The 17639-nt window shown below is 41.6% G+C and overlaps 1 pseudogene; it reads right to left on the bottom strand.

Moving 5' to 3' along the window:
- Nucleotides 1-11395: 11395 nt before the first annotated feature.
- LOC138762371 (DNA-directed RNA polymerase III subunit RPC6-like) lies at nucleotides 11396-17220 on the bottom strand (annotated as a pseudogene).
- Nucleotides 17221-17639: the final 419 nt, after the last annotated feature.

Genomic DNA, 17639 nt, shown 5'->3' with positions numbered 1-17639 from the left:
TATTAAATTATTCTGGGTCAAGAGCATTTTGGGGGATATCCTCACCTTACATCCGATACACTGTTTTACTCTTTTCCATGACTGGAGTACATGCTTTAGGATGGGGTTATCTATTTTCTTTGCGAGCAATTTGGTATCCCATTTATATATGAAATCTTCAGCTTTCTCTTTGCCTACTGAGTGTTGTCCAATTTGTGCTCATGAGGGAGGGGGGTCCTGTCCCTCAAAGAGTGAGGTGAGAAACCTTGCCTGGGCTGAGCAGTAATACTTTTTGAAATCGGTTAATTTTAGACCACCCCCCAAGTTATAATCCCATGTTAACCTTTCCATGGAGATTCTAGTCACTTCTCTATTCCACAGAAACTTTCTGACACACTTATTGAGCACTTTAAAAAAACCCTGAGGCAGTGAAATGGATAATGATTGGAAAAGATATTGGAGCCTTGGCATCACCTTCATTCTAACACAGTTGACTCTGCCCATCATTGTTCTGGGCAGCATCCTCCAATTAGCCAGGTTCTCCTCAATCTTCCAGAGCAAAAGGGAGATAATTTAATTTGTACAAGTTGTGTCATCTTTAGCTACATTAAACCCTAGATATTTAATGCCTTCTTGCAGCCACTTGAATTAACTTCCTTGATGGTACTGCTCATAATCCCCGGTCATCAAAGGCATTATCTCACTTTTATCAAAATTCACCTTATACCCTGAAACATTTCCATAATTTTCCAGTGTGCTCCTCAATCTGGCCCATGACCTCTTGGGGTCTGTCAAATATACTAACACATCGTCAGCAAAAAAAGGTTGATTTGTGTTCCATCTGGTCCACTTTGAAACCCTTTATGTCTGGATCCTGCCAAATACCTTCCAACAGCGGCTCAATGGGGACAATGGTCAGCCCTGTCTTCTTAACCTGCTCAATAGAAATGCTGGAGACATCTGCCCATTTGTAATAATTTTCACTTTGAGTTTGTAGCAAAGTGTCCTTACCCAACTAATAAATGTTTGTCCCATCCTAATTTTTCCAGCACCTTGATCTAAAAGTCCCATTCCAATCTGTCAAAGGCCTCCTCCATGTCCAGAGCTACTGCCACTCCTGGATCCATCCCCGACTGTGCCAGGTGTATTATGTTAAGAAATCTAGCTATGTTGTTTGCCGATTATCTCTTTTGTACATATCCAGTTTAGTCTGGATTCTTTAATTTTGGCAGATGTTCTCCCAACTTTTTGACCAATGCTTTTCAATAATTTTATAAACTGTATTCAGTAATGAAATGGGCCTATATTAGATGGGACTCAGTGGGACCCTGTATTTTTTGGGATTCACTACGATAATTGTTGTTTAGAAAGACTCCAGAAGTGCATGCGTCTTTGCCACCTGGTCTACCACCTTCATAAGAAGGGGCAATAAAAGATCTTTAAACTCCTTATTAAATTTGACAGTGATCCATCCTCTCTTGGTGATTTGCCACCCTGCAGAGAGCTCAGAGTCCATGCACTCTCCTCTTCAGAGAAAGAGGCACTTAGCCTTTGTTGCTCTTCCTGACCCAAATTTGGTAGTTCCAATGAGAGCAAGAAATCATTTATTTTGGTAGAGTCTCCCCCTGACTCAGATTTATACAATTCTTTGTAAAACCCTCTGAACATTTTGTTAATCTCCTTTGGTTTGTTTGACATCTTGCTTACCCCCACTTGAATTGTATTGATTGTTCTTGAGGCCTCCTCTGCCCTTACCCGCCAGGATAAGGTTTTATGGGCTCTCTCCCCACCTCATAGTACAGCTGTCTAGATCTTAAAATCATCTCTTCTATCTTACATGATTGTAGTGTGTTGTACTTGAGCTTTTTATTTACCAAATACCTATATTTTTCTTTTGTGCTTGCTCTTTGATAATCCTTTTCCATCTGGGCTATTTCCTGTTCCAAATCATTTATTTCTTCATGTATCCTTTTTTAATGCTCCAATAATCTGGCCCCTTAAATAAGCCTTCAATATGAACCATATTAAGAAGTTATCCTCATTAGAGGGTCAGTATGTCTCACACAACAGTTCTATTTGAACTCTAACAAAGCTACAGAATTTTGGTTTTCCCAACAGCAACATGTTCAAGCACCATCTACACACAAAGGCCTGTTTATATAGCATTATAACAGATAAAGTCAATGGTGAATGATCCAACAATAGCCGAGCCATGTTCTCGGATCCCCCTTATCGTACCCTTCAATTGCGCAGATGCCAGAAATAAATAAATCCTTGTGTAGGAATCATGTCATCTCGAGTAAAAGGAGTGGGGCGGGCGTGACGTGATAGTGTAGGGAGAAGACATGGAAAAACACCACCCCCAGCAGAACTATTAAAAACCCGATTTCTGAAGTTTTTGTAACTTTTTACAAAATATGGGATATATTCTAGAAAGCAATTATGCGGAAAACAAAAGTAAAGACAATTAAAAAAAATGACCTCTAAACAGTTATGAAGTACAGAAGAACTTGGGCCTACTTTTGAAATGGAACCTGTGGAGACGATTCCTGCTCACCCAAGACCACAACGGCAGTCCCAGGGTAAGACTCAGTTGACTCCAGCACCGATTTCACACAGTGTCACAGAAGATGACGCTGGAGCTCAAAGATGTCCTCCTCCAGACTATGAGGAGCAACCACGCATGCGTGAAACTTCGCACATGCGCATTATGTCGATTTTGTCCTGAGCTGCGGGGGGGGGGAGGGGGATCTGAACCCACAGTTGGGCTGAAATGCCATTGGCATTGATGGAGAAAGAAGAAAGCGGCATTGGAGGGGGACTGGAAGAAGAAGTAATCTATCTCGGTATGGAGGAGGAAGAGACTGTTATATATAAGGATAGGCCCATATCTAAACAGGTTTCAACAAAGTTTAAATCTGACCCTCATTATTCAGACCCACCTAGTCAAGTTGATATATCTAAACAGAGAGAAAATTTGGCAGCTCAGATAGGTCAAGGTTTTTTATCTATGAAAGAACTAATTACTGATATGAAGGGGGAGATATCATCTATTAAGTTGAATGTGGCAAAGTGTGTGAAAATGGTGGACAAGGTGCAAGTTAAATTTAAGAAGATTAAGGAAGATTTTCATGTCTGTAAGGATGATGTGGAACAATGTAAAGAAAAGATGGGTCAGATGGAGGATACATTTACTGGCTGGGAAATTCAGAGAAATGAATTATTGAAGAAAATTGATGCATTAGAGAATCAAAGTCGAAGGAATAATATTAAAATTGTTGGACTTTCGGAAGATTTTGAGGGTCCGGACATCAGTTCAATTTTTTCAGAAGTGGATCCCTAAAGTTTTGGGGAAATGATATTTTCTGAATGGTTTGGAATTGGATAGAGCTCATAAAATGATAAGAAGGAAACCTCTTACAGGTCAAGCTCCATGTTCTATCCTGATTAGATGCCGACGCCATCAAGATAGAGAATTGATTTTAAGAGTTGCAGTTCAAAATGTGAGAAGTAATCAAGGCCCCCTGGTGGTTAAGAATAATAGTTTTTTTATTTATGCTGATTTGAGTCAAGTTGTTATTAAACGATGTAAATAATTTAATTCTGCCCAAGCTTTTTTTGGAAGAAATGATATAAGTTTGCTTTTTGGTATCCTACTGTACTTAAAGTTTTTTTATGGAGACTTTCAATCTTTTGTTTTTTATGCTAAAGCTCTTACATTTGCTAATTCTCTACCGGATAATGAACAGATGAAAAGTCAGGAAAGCTTTTTTCAACCACCTGCACCAGTTCAGAAGGAGAAGAATAATGGAGGGCGAGAGAAGAAATCTCAACAGTTGATTGAAATTGATATTGATGATAATCAAGTTTATAGAGATCTGGAGGAAGAATATCATACTTGAAATGACTTGTTGATTATTTTTTTTTCATTCTGTTCGGGAGCATGGTTTTACTACTGACCCTTCCGAAGTCACTGGCTACTTTGTGGCATTGGTCAATTCTGCATAATTGAGGGATGTAATACTGTACTACAGTATTATTTTGGGGGTTTTTGTTCTATATGACTTTTTTTCTTTTTCATTTTATTTTAGGAGATTTTTTAGTTTATTTTGTATGGTTGCCATGGAGATGAGTTCCATCATGTGTGGTAAGGTGGTTTTTGAAATGAATTGGAATGATGGCTAATTTAAATTTTGCTACTTTTAATGTTAATGGGCTTAATAATACAATTAATAGAAAAAAAGAGTATTGGCATATAATTTAAAAAAAATTGGAGGTTGATGTTTTTTTGCAAGAAACACATTTAACTGTTAAGGAACATCAGAAATTGAAAAGAGATTGGGTTGGACAAGTTATAGCGTCTTCATTTAATTCTCTTTCTCTTGGGTTCATCCTTCTCCAGACATCTATAAAATTCAGCTCTTTCATAAAGGCTAAGCTGGACTTAGTTGCCCTTGTCCTTGTTACCTTCTTTGCTGATTTGTCCATGACTGGATCCAGACAAAAAATAAAGTCCCATCCAATCAAAACATCGTTGCACGCTTCAGTTACTCTTAAGAAGATATCTTGTATAAACATTTTGTCATCGAAATTTAGGGCACACATATCAGCACAAATCTCCACATCGAGTCAGTGACTATCTCCCAGACTATCACTGGAACATTCTTTCCTATCAAGATGGCCACTCCCCTGGCTCTGGAAATGAATGAGGATGTCACCACCTGGCTCACCTTTAGCTTTGCCTGGTCTTGCTGGGTAAAGTGTGTCTCCTGCAACAGAAAAAATCTATATCTGCTTGCATCTTTTTAGGTGTGCCACAACTCTCTCTTTATCAACCCCTTTATCCCATCAACATTAAAACTTACAAATTGAATCAACTTATACATTACCTCAGAGCTTTCCCATTATCCTTACCCACACCGCCCCCATTCTCCTCATCCTTTGACACTTGTCTTCTGCCCTCATTGCCTTCCACTGACTCTTGATGCAGACATCTCTGTTTGAAACAAAACCTAAGCAATCCAAAATAAACTGCACCCAGCAATTCAGAAAAAAAAACTAAAAAAAACCAAATAATCCCCTCTCCTTCCTTCCTCCCTCTTAATTTACCTCTACCCCCCTCAGTGCCACTAACCAAAAAATTGGCACCAACTCCCCTGCCATGCAGGAGCATGCCTGTAGCACCCATCTAGGACTTTCCACCATCTCCATCACCCCAAAGCTCTCCATATATACTCAACTTTAAAACACTAAACATCACAATAAACAAAGTATAACTATCTTTACTATTATAATTACAATATTTATAACTATATATCTTGTTATCCATCCTATTGTCTGCCCTGGGTGTCCTCCCAGGCAGTGATCAGAGTACTCGCATATCTCATCGCCTCTTTGGCCTCTGTAAATAATTTTTTCCCACCACCACCACCCCCCCCCCCCCCAGGTAGGAAAACTTCAAGGTTACAGAGTTTAATAGCATAAAGCCCATTCTTTTTTTCTTTAAGATTATTTTGGCTATATCAAACTCTTTACATATCTTTACAAGTGCCATGCTTATATCGGGGAAAAAAAGAGGACTTTTCAGCTCCAAATTTGGCCAGGCCACCTCTCCCCCTTACCCCTTCTACCGCCGCATGTAGAATCCTTTCCCTATCCTGATAATTTGAGAATTTTATCAAGATCGACTGGGGCCTCTGCCCCAGACCTGGCTTGGGAAAGAGGGACCATTGGGCCCTTTCTATCCAGAGGTGTCCCCCCCAACCTTGTCCTTACCCAATACCTCAGTGGTCCATTCCTTGAAAAATTTAATGGGATCTTTCCCCTCTATCCCCTCTTTTACTCCCACAATTTTAATCCTGTTCCTCCTGTAAAGTTTTCTAGCATATCCAATTTTTCCAATATTCTCTCCTTCTGTTTTATCCAAGCATCCCTGTCATTTTCTAGGCTCTCCACACCCTTTCCACCTTTTTCTCCACTGCCATCACCCTTCCTGACATGGCCCCCACAGCCCTTTTAACTTTTTGCATTTCTATTGATAAGTCCCTTAATACATTTTTAAATTGAACTTTGGAGGTCTCCACCACTGCTTCCATCACCTCCCTGATGCTGACCATAGAGGGTTTCAAGTCTTCTACCGTTCTCCCCTTTGTCGTCTTCCTTTGACATGGTGTTGGGCCTCCCCACCAGTATCTCTCTTCACTCCCCTCCGAGCTGCTCCCATTGATTCTGCCTGATGTTGTTCTCACGCTGTCTACCTTGCACCTGCCACTGCCTCCTCTGTTCCCGGGGCTACTCCTGGCTCAGTGACCGGGCTGCTTTCCCAGTGCTGTCTGTTCCCTGCCTTTTGAAGTGAGTCCATGGTCTCCCGCATCTTCTGCTTGCTGCGCCACTGCCGCTACTGCTGCCTCCCACCTTCTCCTGCCGCCACCCGCCAGGCTCACCTCGGAGTGCAGTCGCATCGATTCCTGCACTTTTCCCATGGTTCTTTGACTGGCATGTCCTGACTCCCTTGATCACCTCTCAAGGTAGGCCATTCATTGTTTCCTCCCGCGGCAGCCTCGAACAGGCGCCGCCATATTTTTCTCCATGATGCCTCTGGTCCAGATCGTCTTGTGGTGCTGTATTCATCAATTCTTTCTGAGTAATCTTTTTTTTCTCTCTTCCCCATTGCCTTGATGCCTATTCTTTCTATCAATCCTTATTTTTCACACTCTTCTATCTTCTTCCTGGTTGTATTGCTTGATTTTATTTGTTCCCTCTGGAGCTTTAAGCTTCACAACTACTTCTCTCTGCTCATCTGGTGACTCCTCTCAATGAAAATTTATTGTGGAAGTTTTCTGATGAGCTGAACTTTTTGAATAACTTCAAATATTTGAGTGAAAAATTCTTGGGGTCTTCCTGAGATTAAAGGCATAGTGTATACGACGTGGCAACATGGCATCCACCTTGAAGAAATTCTTCTAATAATCCACAAACCCACAAAATTTGAGGAAGTGGAAATTTGGTGAAAAAGTTGGATTATTAATGGGAAACCTTATATCTCACATGAAATCTGGTAATGATGCCAATTCCCAGTGCCTGAGATGTAACCTTCTCCTCGCTGTAAGGAGATGGAATAATCCCTGGTTGGTCACTCTGATCCTGCAATGTTTGATGGGCCTGCCATAAGTACATACAATGATCGTATGGTGGTCAAGTTGGAAGCCCCAATCTTGCTGAAGAGATCAGTCCAGTGTGACCGATGGTAAACAAGAAGTCAGCAAATGCTGGCTCTGCCTGGTTCTTGCTATTCTGACCATAGGCTTCCCGAACAGCTCATTTGTTCGCTGACAGTTGAAGATGCATTTTAATGGAAGATCTGTCCATCTTTTTGCTCATAGTTTGAACCTCATTTCCTGCAAGCAAAGTACGGTAGTCCCTTTGGGGTTCCAGTAAGGTGGCAGGGTTGATGAACTCATGCGAAAAGTCAAGAAAGTGCTGTTATACCTCAAATTCTAGCTTAACATCTAAGCATGCATCATTCTTAGACCCAGAGCACACACTTCAGAGAAGTGTTGTTAGTGGCTCTGACTGTGAATGCCTTAGACCCAAAGAGGAAGTCTATCTGAGAATAGGTGCTTCACCTGCACGGTTGCTGAAGATGTCGCACAACTTTGTGTCTTTTACCATTTTCATCAGGAATATGGAGGTGCTTGGACCGAAACGTCGGCTATCCTTCTGACTCTGATTCTGCTTGACGTGCTGAGTTCATTTGACTCTTTTTTGCTCTAGGACTCTTAAGGTGCTACAGCTGCAGAAAACAGATCTCAGAAAGAAAATGTATAGTAAGCAGGTTCCTCGGTTTCATATGGGCGCAGGTGCAGTAATCACTATGTTTCTTTTCTCAAATAGATGCACTCTGTCCTGTCTGCAAAAGAAACAGAATGTAAAATTCGGCATACATAATTTAGCTGATACTGGTTGCTGATATTTATGTTGATATTGGTTCGAGACTTTGCAATAAATGAAGTGAAAGTCTCTCCACTCTTGCATTAAATATCTTATACAGTACATTTCTTTTCCAACTGTGAAATTAAAGCATTTTGCAAAGCTTCTTTGCTTCCCAACGTTCTCCTGACATTTGGGGATTGAAGCTGCAATGGTATTTGTAGCTGATAAACAAGGCAACAGTTCTGCAGTATTTTGCCCCGCTGGTGCACAGGCAGGAAGGTGTCTTTCAGTTTCCTGTAATCCCTCTGCTTAAGTGTGTATGATGCATTTGAGATGCTTTCAGCTTCGTACATTGAGAATGAGAATTTCCTAAGCTTGGCAGGGCTAAGCAGTTGCAGAATCTTGGTACTATTTAAAGGCGTTTTTGTTGACAGTAAATTTTAAACTGGATATCTTCTGCTCAGTCTTTGTGCTTTAATAAAAACAGGCATTATATCAATATCTAGAGAGTGGATATGATTGCTAATACTGTATGTTGAAAAGTGTTTTCGATAATGCAAATCAATAATGGAATTACTACAAAACAAAGTGAAAAACATTTCAATCAAACACAACAACAACTTGCATTTATTTTATTAAAGATCTACAGGATGGAAAGAGGCCCTTCAGCCCAACTGCTCATGCTGACCAAACTAGTCCTATTCGCCTGCCAAAAAAAAGAATTCAGGAAAAAGCCAAGTAACTGTCGGTTTAACATTTGTAGTTAGGAAAAACCCTGAAGCTGTCATCGGAGAAGCGAAAAGGAAGCATGTGGAATGAATTTCTTGAAAAATTTACTGAAATTATTTGAGGATATTAATTTAGACATACAGCACAGTAAAAGACCATTTCAGCCCACTAGTCTATACTGCCCAATTTACACCCAAATAACCTTCAACCCACGGTATGTTTTGAACGGTGGGAAGAAACCAGAGCCAAAGGGAAAACGCACGCAGAAATGGGGAGAACTTACAAACACCTTACAGCCAGTGTGGGATTCTAACCCTGGTCCCAATCGCTGGCGCTGTAAAGGTGTTGCACTAACTGCTATGCCAAGTATGCTGCACAGTGGATAGAGGAAATGGGTGGATATTATTTACTTTGATTTCCAGAAGTCATTTGATAAGGTGCCATATAAAAGTTTTGTCCATAAGATAAGGATGCATAGAATTGGACGTAATGTATGAGCATGGATGGTTAACCAAAAGAAAGCAGAGAGTTAGGGGACATGGGTGTTTTTCTAGTTGGCAATTAGTGGTGAGTAGTGTGCCACAAAGGTCAGTACTGGGCCGGCAACTGTTCATAATATATGTTAATGATCTCCAAGAGGGGACTGTGTGTAGTGCATCTAAGTTTGCTGATGACATTAAATTGACTGGAAAAGCAAATTGTTTATCTGCAGAGATACAGATAGGTTAAGTGAGTGGGCAAGGGTCTGCCAAATGGAGTAAAATGTTGGTAAATGTGAGGTTATTCACTTTGCAAGCAAATGCAGCATACTGCTGTGCAGAAGGACATGGTATTGCTGATGTATGAATCGCACAAGGTTAGTTTGCAGGTGCAGCTGCCTATTAGGAAGGCAAATGGAATGTTGGCCTTCCTTCATTGCTGGAGGGATTGAGTTTAGGAGCAGGGAGGTTATGCTGCAACTGTACAGGGTACTGGAGGGGCCGCATTTGGAGTACTATGTGCAGTTCTGCACTCCTTACTTGAGGAAAAATATACTGGCCTTTGAAGCAGAGCAGGGGAAGTTCATTAGATTGATTCCAGAGATGAGGGGGTTAACCTATGAGGATAAGTTGAATTGTCTGTGACTGTACTCCCTGCAATTCAGAAGAATGAGAGGGGATCTTGAAGCAAAATGTATAAAATTATGAAAGGAATAGGGGATAGGTAACATCCATTCATTTCCCATCACTGTGTGTCCTGCAAAGGCTGGTGAACTTCTCCATGTATTGATACATCTACACTTCTGTTGGATAGGAATTCCAGAATCTTGATCAATTGACATGAAGGAAAGGCCATAAATGTCTAGTGCATAATGGAAATCTTGGAGGTGATAGCATATCCCATACACTTGCTGAAGCCATCCTTTTGTCAATTTTTTAAGGTGCCGAGTTGCTTCAGTGTATTTACCATTCCTCATCTTTATTGACAAATCCTTTCCATTTCTGCCAGCTCATGCAGCCCAATAATCCTCTAAAGTCTCCACTGCCTTCCACTGCTGGCCTCTTGCCTTCCCTAATTTTAATCACCTTACCACTTAGCAATAATGCCTTCTGCTCCCATGCCCCAAAACTCTGAAATACCTGCCTAAATATTTCCAGCTCTACATCATTTTTAAAGTGTGTTTTAAAACCTACAATTTCAATACTCTCTTTAACCATCTACCCCACTATCTCCTTAATTTACTTGATGTCAAATTTTGGTTGATAAAACTCCTATGTTTGGATGATTTACTATATTAAAGAATTCTTACTGCACGAAAGAGACTGTTCAAAACATTACTTCTGTTGATTTCTCAAAGGGCTGCCAATGTCTCTGGCTGATTATTGAATAGGCAGGTGATAACCACATTCCTCTTCGACTCCAATTCCCTACTACAATATGTTCATACTACCTTTCAACAGAAAGCAGAGAAATGGAGAACATTCATTTTATAAACAGCAATAGCCAATTAAGAACTGATGACTTACCCACTTTAATGAGCCAAAGCAATTGTTTTGGATGCAGTGTCTACATCTTTTCGAACTAAGAGCTATCGTTCTGTATCCATTAATCCAGAGATAGGAATTTGTATTCCATTATGGCACTAGGGATTGTAACTTTAAGCAAATCTGGAATCCGCAGTGACAATATGCATGCAACCATTGGATTATCTGTTTGAATAACAACTTCAGGAAAGGGAACCTGCTGTCCTCACTCTCTTGGGCTCTGTGGTTCTTCAATTAGTTGTGCCTTTGTTGAAGTTTGATTAGCCGAAAGCTATCTGATTGAAACACACAAAATTATGAGGAGGAAAGACCAAATAGATGGTGATAAACCTTTCCCCTTTGCAGCAGTGGCTATTACCAGAGGGCCAAGGTTTAAATAAGGGTAGGTGATTGTGGTGCACTGTTAGACAGAACCAGACACACACAAGGTAAAGACTGTACAATAGGCTTTAATAAACAAAAACTTCCACAGAACCAGGCTGGCTGTTGCTGCAGTAACTCTGAGTGAGACTTCGGTGGCCAGTGCAGGCTTATATCCCGGAGAGTGATTGACACCTGACCGGGTGGGGCTTGATTGACAGCCATCCTGACCCCTTTACTCTCCTGCAGGTATAGAGGTTGCCCTCTGCAGTAGGCTGGTGGTGTACCTCCATGGAGATTTAGAGGGGATCTGTAAGAATTTCATTTGAAAGGGTGGTGGAGGCAGGTGCACTTACAATGTTTAATGGGCATTAAAATGAACACTTGAAAGGCCATGTTGTGGCAAATGAACTGTTCCTTTGCACCAGATGACTTGGTTTACACTCCTGTGCCACCTCAGCCTTATTTTATAAGAACTTGAAGCACTGTTTGTTCAACACTTAAACAAATTCTGACTCAAACTCCTGGTCACTGCACCAAGCTCCACCTGTCACTGATCGGTCTGGCTGCAGGTTGTACATGTATACCTTTTCCTTTGAAGCAGCCTCTAACTTCACTGCTTCATTTAACTTTTTGCTTTCCATGTTCTTCAAGATTTGGTTGAACTCTGTTAAAACCATATAACAATTACAGCAGAGAAACAGGCCACTGCAGCCCTTCCAGTCCATGCCGAACCCCTTCTCCCACTGAATCCCATTGTCCCGCACCCAGCCTATAACCTTCCTTATTTCTCTCGTCCATATACCTATCCACCTTTTCCTTAAATATTAAAATCGCGCCCGCATCTACCCCTTTGGCCAGAAGCTCATTCCACACTTCCACCACCCTCTGAGTGAAGAAATTCCCCCTTATGTTTCCCCTGTTTTTTCACCCTTCAATCTCAATTCATGTCCTCCTGTTTAAATCTCTTCGACTCTCAATGGAAAAAGCCTGTGTTTTTCTAGTTGGCAATTAGTGGTGAGTAGTGTGCCACAAAGGTCAGTACTGGGCCGGCAACTGTTCATAATATATGTTAATGATCTCCAAGAGGGGACTGTGTGTAGTGCATCTAAGTTTGCTGATGACATTAAATTGACTGGAAAAGCAAATTGTTTAGAGGATACTCATAGTCTGCAGAGATACAGATAGGTTAAGTGAGTGGGCAAGGGTCTGCCAAATTGAGTAAAATGTTGGTAAATGTGAGGTTATTCATTTTGCAAGCAAATGCAGCATACTGCTGTGCAGAAGGACATGGTATTGCTGATGTATGAATCGCACAATGTTGTGTGCGGCCTGAATCAGTTGGCCTGAATGGATCAAGCCTCACCCGGTCAGGTGTCAATCACCCTCCGGGATACAAGCCTGCACCAGCCTCCCGAGGCCTCACTCAGAGTTGCTGCAGCCACAGCCAGCCTAGTTCTGTGGAAGTCTTTGTGGATTAAAGCCTGTTTATCTTTGTGTGTGTCTAATTCTGGCTAACAGTGCACCACACCCACTTCTCCTGGTTGTCAGATCCCTTCATGTTGCTTTCAGTTTGGGAATCCTTTATGCAGTAGAGGAGAATAGCAGTGCCCTTAGCAAATCCAGCTGGCCTATAGAGAGAAGCCTGTTGATGACACTTGCTCTTTTCTATGGCTCAACCTTTGTCATTCTGAAAACTGCTGGCACAATTTCAAAATCCTGGTTTCTACTGCGACAGGATCAAGAGCTTCTTAGTTAACTTTTACATCAACATTTTCCTCCATTTTAAGCTCAGTGTTTCAAGATTCTCTTCATTTCATCCTTCGGTGCTTGAACCCGCTCCAACAACTCCCAGAGCTCATCTTTTCCTTTTCCCGTTGCTAATCTTTCCCAGAGCTCATCTTTTCCTTTTCCCATTCTAGTTGTTGCAAATACTGATATTCTCGTTGTTGCAAATACTGATGAAGCATCTTTTCTCAAATTCCCAGACTCTGCTTTTTGGAAGCAAGAATTTTCAGCTCTTCAGTCACCACAACCAACGTGTTATGCTGAGACATCACTTTCTGAATTCCTCCTGTTTTCAGCCTTTTCTGCCCTTTCCATTCTCTACGTGCCTTATCTTGTTCCTCTCACTGTCATTTCCTTCTCTCATGTTCCTTGAAGATTTTAAAGTTCATCTCATCTGCCTTAAGTGCCCAGAAGATATTAAATTCTTTGAGTTTCTTCATTTCTACAAATTCAGCCTTTCTGTGTTCCTCCTCTTCATTAAGTGAAGTAATGTGCTAACGAAATGTATCTAGCTGTTCAACACTGGGTTTGATATCCACTTTGTTTGTAATGTCAAACAGGATTTGCTTTGTGTACTAGTTCCTGCCAAAGTCTTGAAGTTTTATCTCTTTCATGTTTAGCTTTTTTCTTCATAACCTGCTCAAGCTTTTTCTTGCATGGCTTCTTTTTTCTGCTTTGCGTTTTTCAAAATCCTTCCACTCTTTTGCAATCTTTTCTGTTGCTAATTCAAACTTCTCTTGAACCATGGAAGGAAATCTTTCTATTAATGATTGGTCTGCTTTCTTTGGTTGAAGTGGCTCATGATATACAACAGAATTGGGCCTGGCTTTAAATCATATTTATTTTTGTTTTCTCAGCTATTCTTTCATCATTTGTGCCCAATCTTCATCTGACAGATATGCACCCAAACTGAGTTCCTGACACACTGAATGAAGTGCTTTTGGGCATTCAACAAAGCTCTTTTTCAACCACTGCCTTAATTTTTCTTTCTCTGCAATCATCATATCTAAAAGCCCCTTGATATGCTTTTTAACAACTTCTGGTCTTTAATCTTCTAGAATTCCAGTCTTTTCCCAGATATTCCATCTCTTCCTTGATATTCCAAAGTCCCAGCACTGCATTGAAACACATGACTGTCTCGCTGGCTAGTGCATCACTTTTCTCCACCATCCTCCTGGCTGGCAGCATCCTTCTGCTAGCTGGGCATCCTGCCTCTGCTGTCCCGGACTCTCTGTTGGTGTCCTGTCCCAGCTATCTCAGTGTCACATTTGGCATTTAGCCCCCCCAGCTATCCCGGCACAGGTTTCCCCGCCATTTCCAGACCCGGCTCTTGAGTTTGGCCCGTGGTTGTTCCGGCCCCAGTTTCCCCAGCAGTTCCAGACCCGGCTCTTGAGTATGGCCCCCAGCTCGCCCGGCCCCAATTTCTCTGGCTCTTGCATCTCACTTTCTCTCTTTTTCTCTTTCTCTTACTCACGTTTTCCTCTTGAGTTTCTTCCTGTTGCTGAGCACATGCTTTTGTCGTCTGACGTTGTGGTTTTGTGGTTCTTTGTTCACCAAATTTTCACCTCCGATGTCTTGAGCATGGACTATCCCATCCTTGTCGGCACTTTGTTGTGTACTCCCCCTTTGGAAATAACATTACTCAGGGGGAGAGGTAAGCATGACTTTATTCATGAAGATGTCACCAAACACTGACACCCACTGTGCAACATAACTCCGTACCTATGATATCACGCACATGACTCGCGCTTGTGCATTCCCACAACACTCATGGCATCTGAAAGCCAGAAGAATGTTATTGGGATAGTTGTAATTAGAGGAAATAGCATTATCTTGCTAGAAGCTTTTAGAGGCTCGAGAAAGAGTATAGTGAATGTCTCATAATTTTTGAAGACTTGGAAACAATATTGTAAAGGGGAAGCTGAACATGGATAGAATTTTTGTCATGGAAGAAAGGCATTTGCAGCTAGTTTATAAAGCAGCTTAATATTTAAATTGTGTGATGAATTTATAGTTTGTACTTTTAAGACCTAAAGGCTATTATTTTATATTTGGTTTTAAAAAAAGGGCTGAGGTCTGGAAATGGGATTAGTAAAGATAGGTATATGGACACGGTGGGCTGATGGAGCTGCTTTCATGCGGCACGACCTTATTCCATAAATCTTCTACTTTAATATTATTTTCATTCAGGATGCCAGATTCCCGACACTTGTTATCTGGGGAAATGGTCTTCTACTTGTATCACTCTGTCACTCAGTTGATGTATAATTATGTCTCATAACAGTTGCAGGTAACTGAGACTGAACCAATTACTTTTCAGTTGGGGAGAATAAAGTCCAATGGGGTTCAGACAAAAGGTCTTAAAATCCATATGCAAAGATCCTGCAGATGCTGGAAATGAAATTAAAATGACCTGATATATGACCTCATCTGTTGAGTACTTGCTGAATATCCAGTTATGAAATCCATGTAGCACATCAGTTGGAAATTGCAGCTTTTTGGTGGCTGCCAGGGTAGCCTGGATCATGGGCAGTGTAGTGCGCTTCGAAAGAACCAAAGACTTGTTGATCCAAACCAAGGCTTTTATTAACTAAAAGACTGGAGCATATCACAAGTAGGTCGACCAGTCCAGAATGACCTGGTCTGGCTAGGAGCAATCCTTTAGGACCTGCCAGTAGGCGTGGCTATGCTCTCAGCCAATCACAGTCATCCTACACTACCATCTGTACATATACACATTGGTGATAGAATCAGGACTATCACAGGCAGCGTTGATAATTGATTTAAGGACAAGCAGAGGGCCAGGTCTTATTCAAAGTATATGAAACTGGCTCAACACCACTAAATAAGGGAAGTTCCAGGCTCAGAGTTCCTCCCATGTTTAGTCTGGCATGAAGATTAAGCATCGTCTTGTTTAGCCTTGTCAGTGTCAGCAAGGAGAATGGGATTACTGAGCAGCAAGTAAAGTTTCTGATGAAAGTAAAGTCGGTGAAAATTGTTGTTTGTTCAGCAGAGTGCGGCGGACGAGCGGCGCAATGACTGAGAATGTTGGTAATGATGATAATAATGGTAATTGTTGAGTAATGTCACATGCTTGACATTAAGATGGTACTGAACAGCTTGTCTAGGTTTTGCATGCGCTCCTCATCATCAGCTCTGGTGACGAGCACATCATCCATGACACCCTCTAATCCAGCCAACATTTGCTTGATGAAATGTTGCCATATTGCAGGACTGGATGAGATCCCAAATGGAAGCCTGGTGTATGAGAACAACCCCTAATGCATGTTGATGGTCACTAACCATTGTGATTTCTCATCCAGCAGAATCTGCTGATAGGCGGACTTGATATCAATCTTCGAGAACTTCTTCCCTCTTACCAACTTGATAAACACTTCTGTTGAAGTGGGAATTGGGTATTGATCACAATGAATGTTCTTGCTGACAGTAACCTTGTAATCACCACACAATCTAACTCATCCGTCTACTAGTGGGGTTGCCCATTCACTGAAATCAACTGGAACAATGCAGGCGGTCCAATTCCTTTTCAACAGTGGGATGTAGAGTATACAGTACATTGCAGGTCTTATGTAAAACAGGAACCACCTTCTCCTTAACATGGAGTGTTGCCTTGAATTCCTTCATCGTACTCAACTCTTGCCTGAATACGTGTCTTGTAGCACTGATCCAACATCTATGTTGATAGCATACTGTCCTTGTGAAAAGATCTTTGACCAATCTAACTGGAGTTCAGCTAACGACGAGCATCCTAACAAAGGAGGTGCATTTCTATCAGCCTGGCCTACCACCAGAGGAAGTACCTTCTTCTGTCCCTGGTAGCATACATTGCTGAAATTTCTCCAGCTATTTCCAATTGATTATCTGTAGAGGTGTGGAGTATACTCCTTGGTTCAAGATGACAATGCTTGAATTTCTCCTTATAATCTTGGAAACTGATGATAGACACCACTTCCCCCATATCAAGTTCCATCTCCAGGTCCTGTCCTTTCACTTGCAACACCACTTTGAATGCAACGGCTGAAGACTTCCGATCAATGTTAAGCAAACTCTCCACAAAACTGCTCTCATCAACTTGCTTGACGGATCCATTTCCTTTCTGTCACCCTGGTGCCACATTGCCTTGTCATCCTGATTGAAGAGGTCTTGCCCCGGACTGATCTTGTTCAGCAGGTTTAGTATGACACTCTGATCAAAGATGCCCCTGATATCGATAACAGGTTGCATTCTTGTATCGACACGGATCCCATGTATGATTCGACATACCACAGAGATCACACCTCTTCTTCACCCATCCTGAAGAACCAGGATGCCTATCTTTTGATGCCTTGGACAACTGGTTAACTGGTTCATCAACATTCCTTGCCATGTCCTTGGCATTAAAGACCATCGCTTCATCAGCCAGTGCCACTTCCACGGCTTGTGCAAACAAATAGTTCTTGGCCAGAAGTTTCACGGAAAGGCCAAGAAGGCCTGCAATGCTGGTAGATGCCAAGTCACCAACAAACCAATCCCGCGGTCCCTTCGTCAATTAAACTCCTGAAAACTTGCAATGCGATGCCATTTTCTTTAAATGCAAAACGTACTGCGATATACTTTGGCTAGGAGCCTGTGATGTATTGCAAAACTTAAATCTCTCAGTCACTGCCAATCTCTTGGAACAATAATGCTCTCTTAGCAACGTCTGGAAATGCCAAATCTCACAGCATTTGGTACGGCTCGTCCCCAACACTACTCAGTAAAATGGCTCAATGTTTAAATGCATTGCGCTCAGTATCATCTATGTCCAAAGCAACAAGGAACTGGTCT

The sequence above is a fragment of the Narcine bancroftii genome, chromosome 4 (genome assembly GCF_036971445.1).
Source record: "Narcine bancroftii isolate sNarBan1 chromosome 4, sNarBan1.hap1, whole genome shotgun sequence".
Lineage (NCBI taxonomy): Eukaryota > Metazoa > Chordata > Chondrichthyes > Torpediniformes > Narcinidae > Narcine > Narcine bancroftii.
This window is presented reverse-complemented; position numbering and strand designations above follow the sequence as displayed.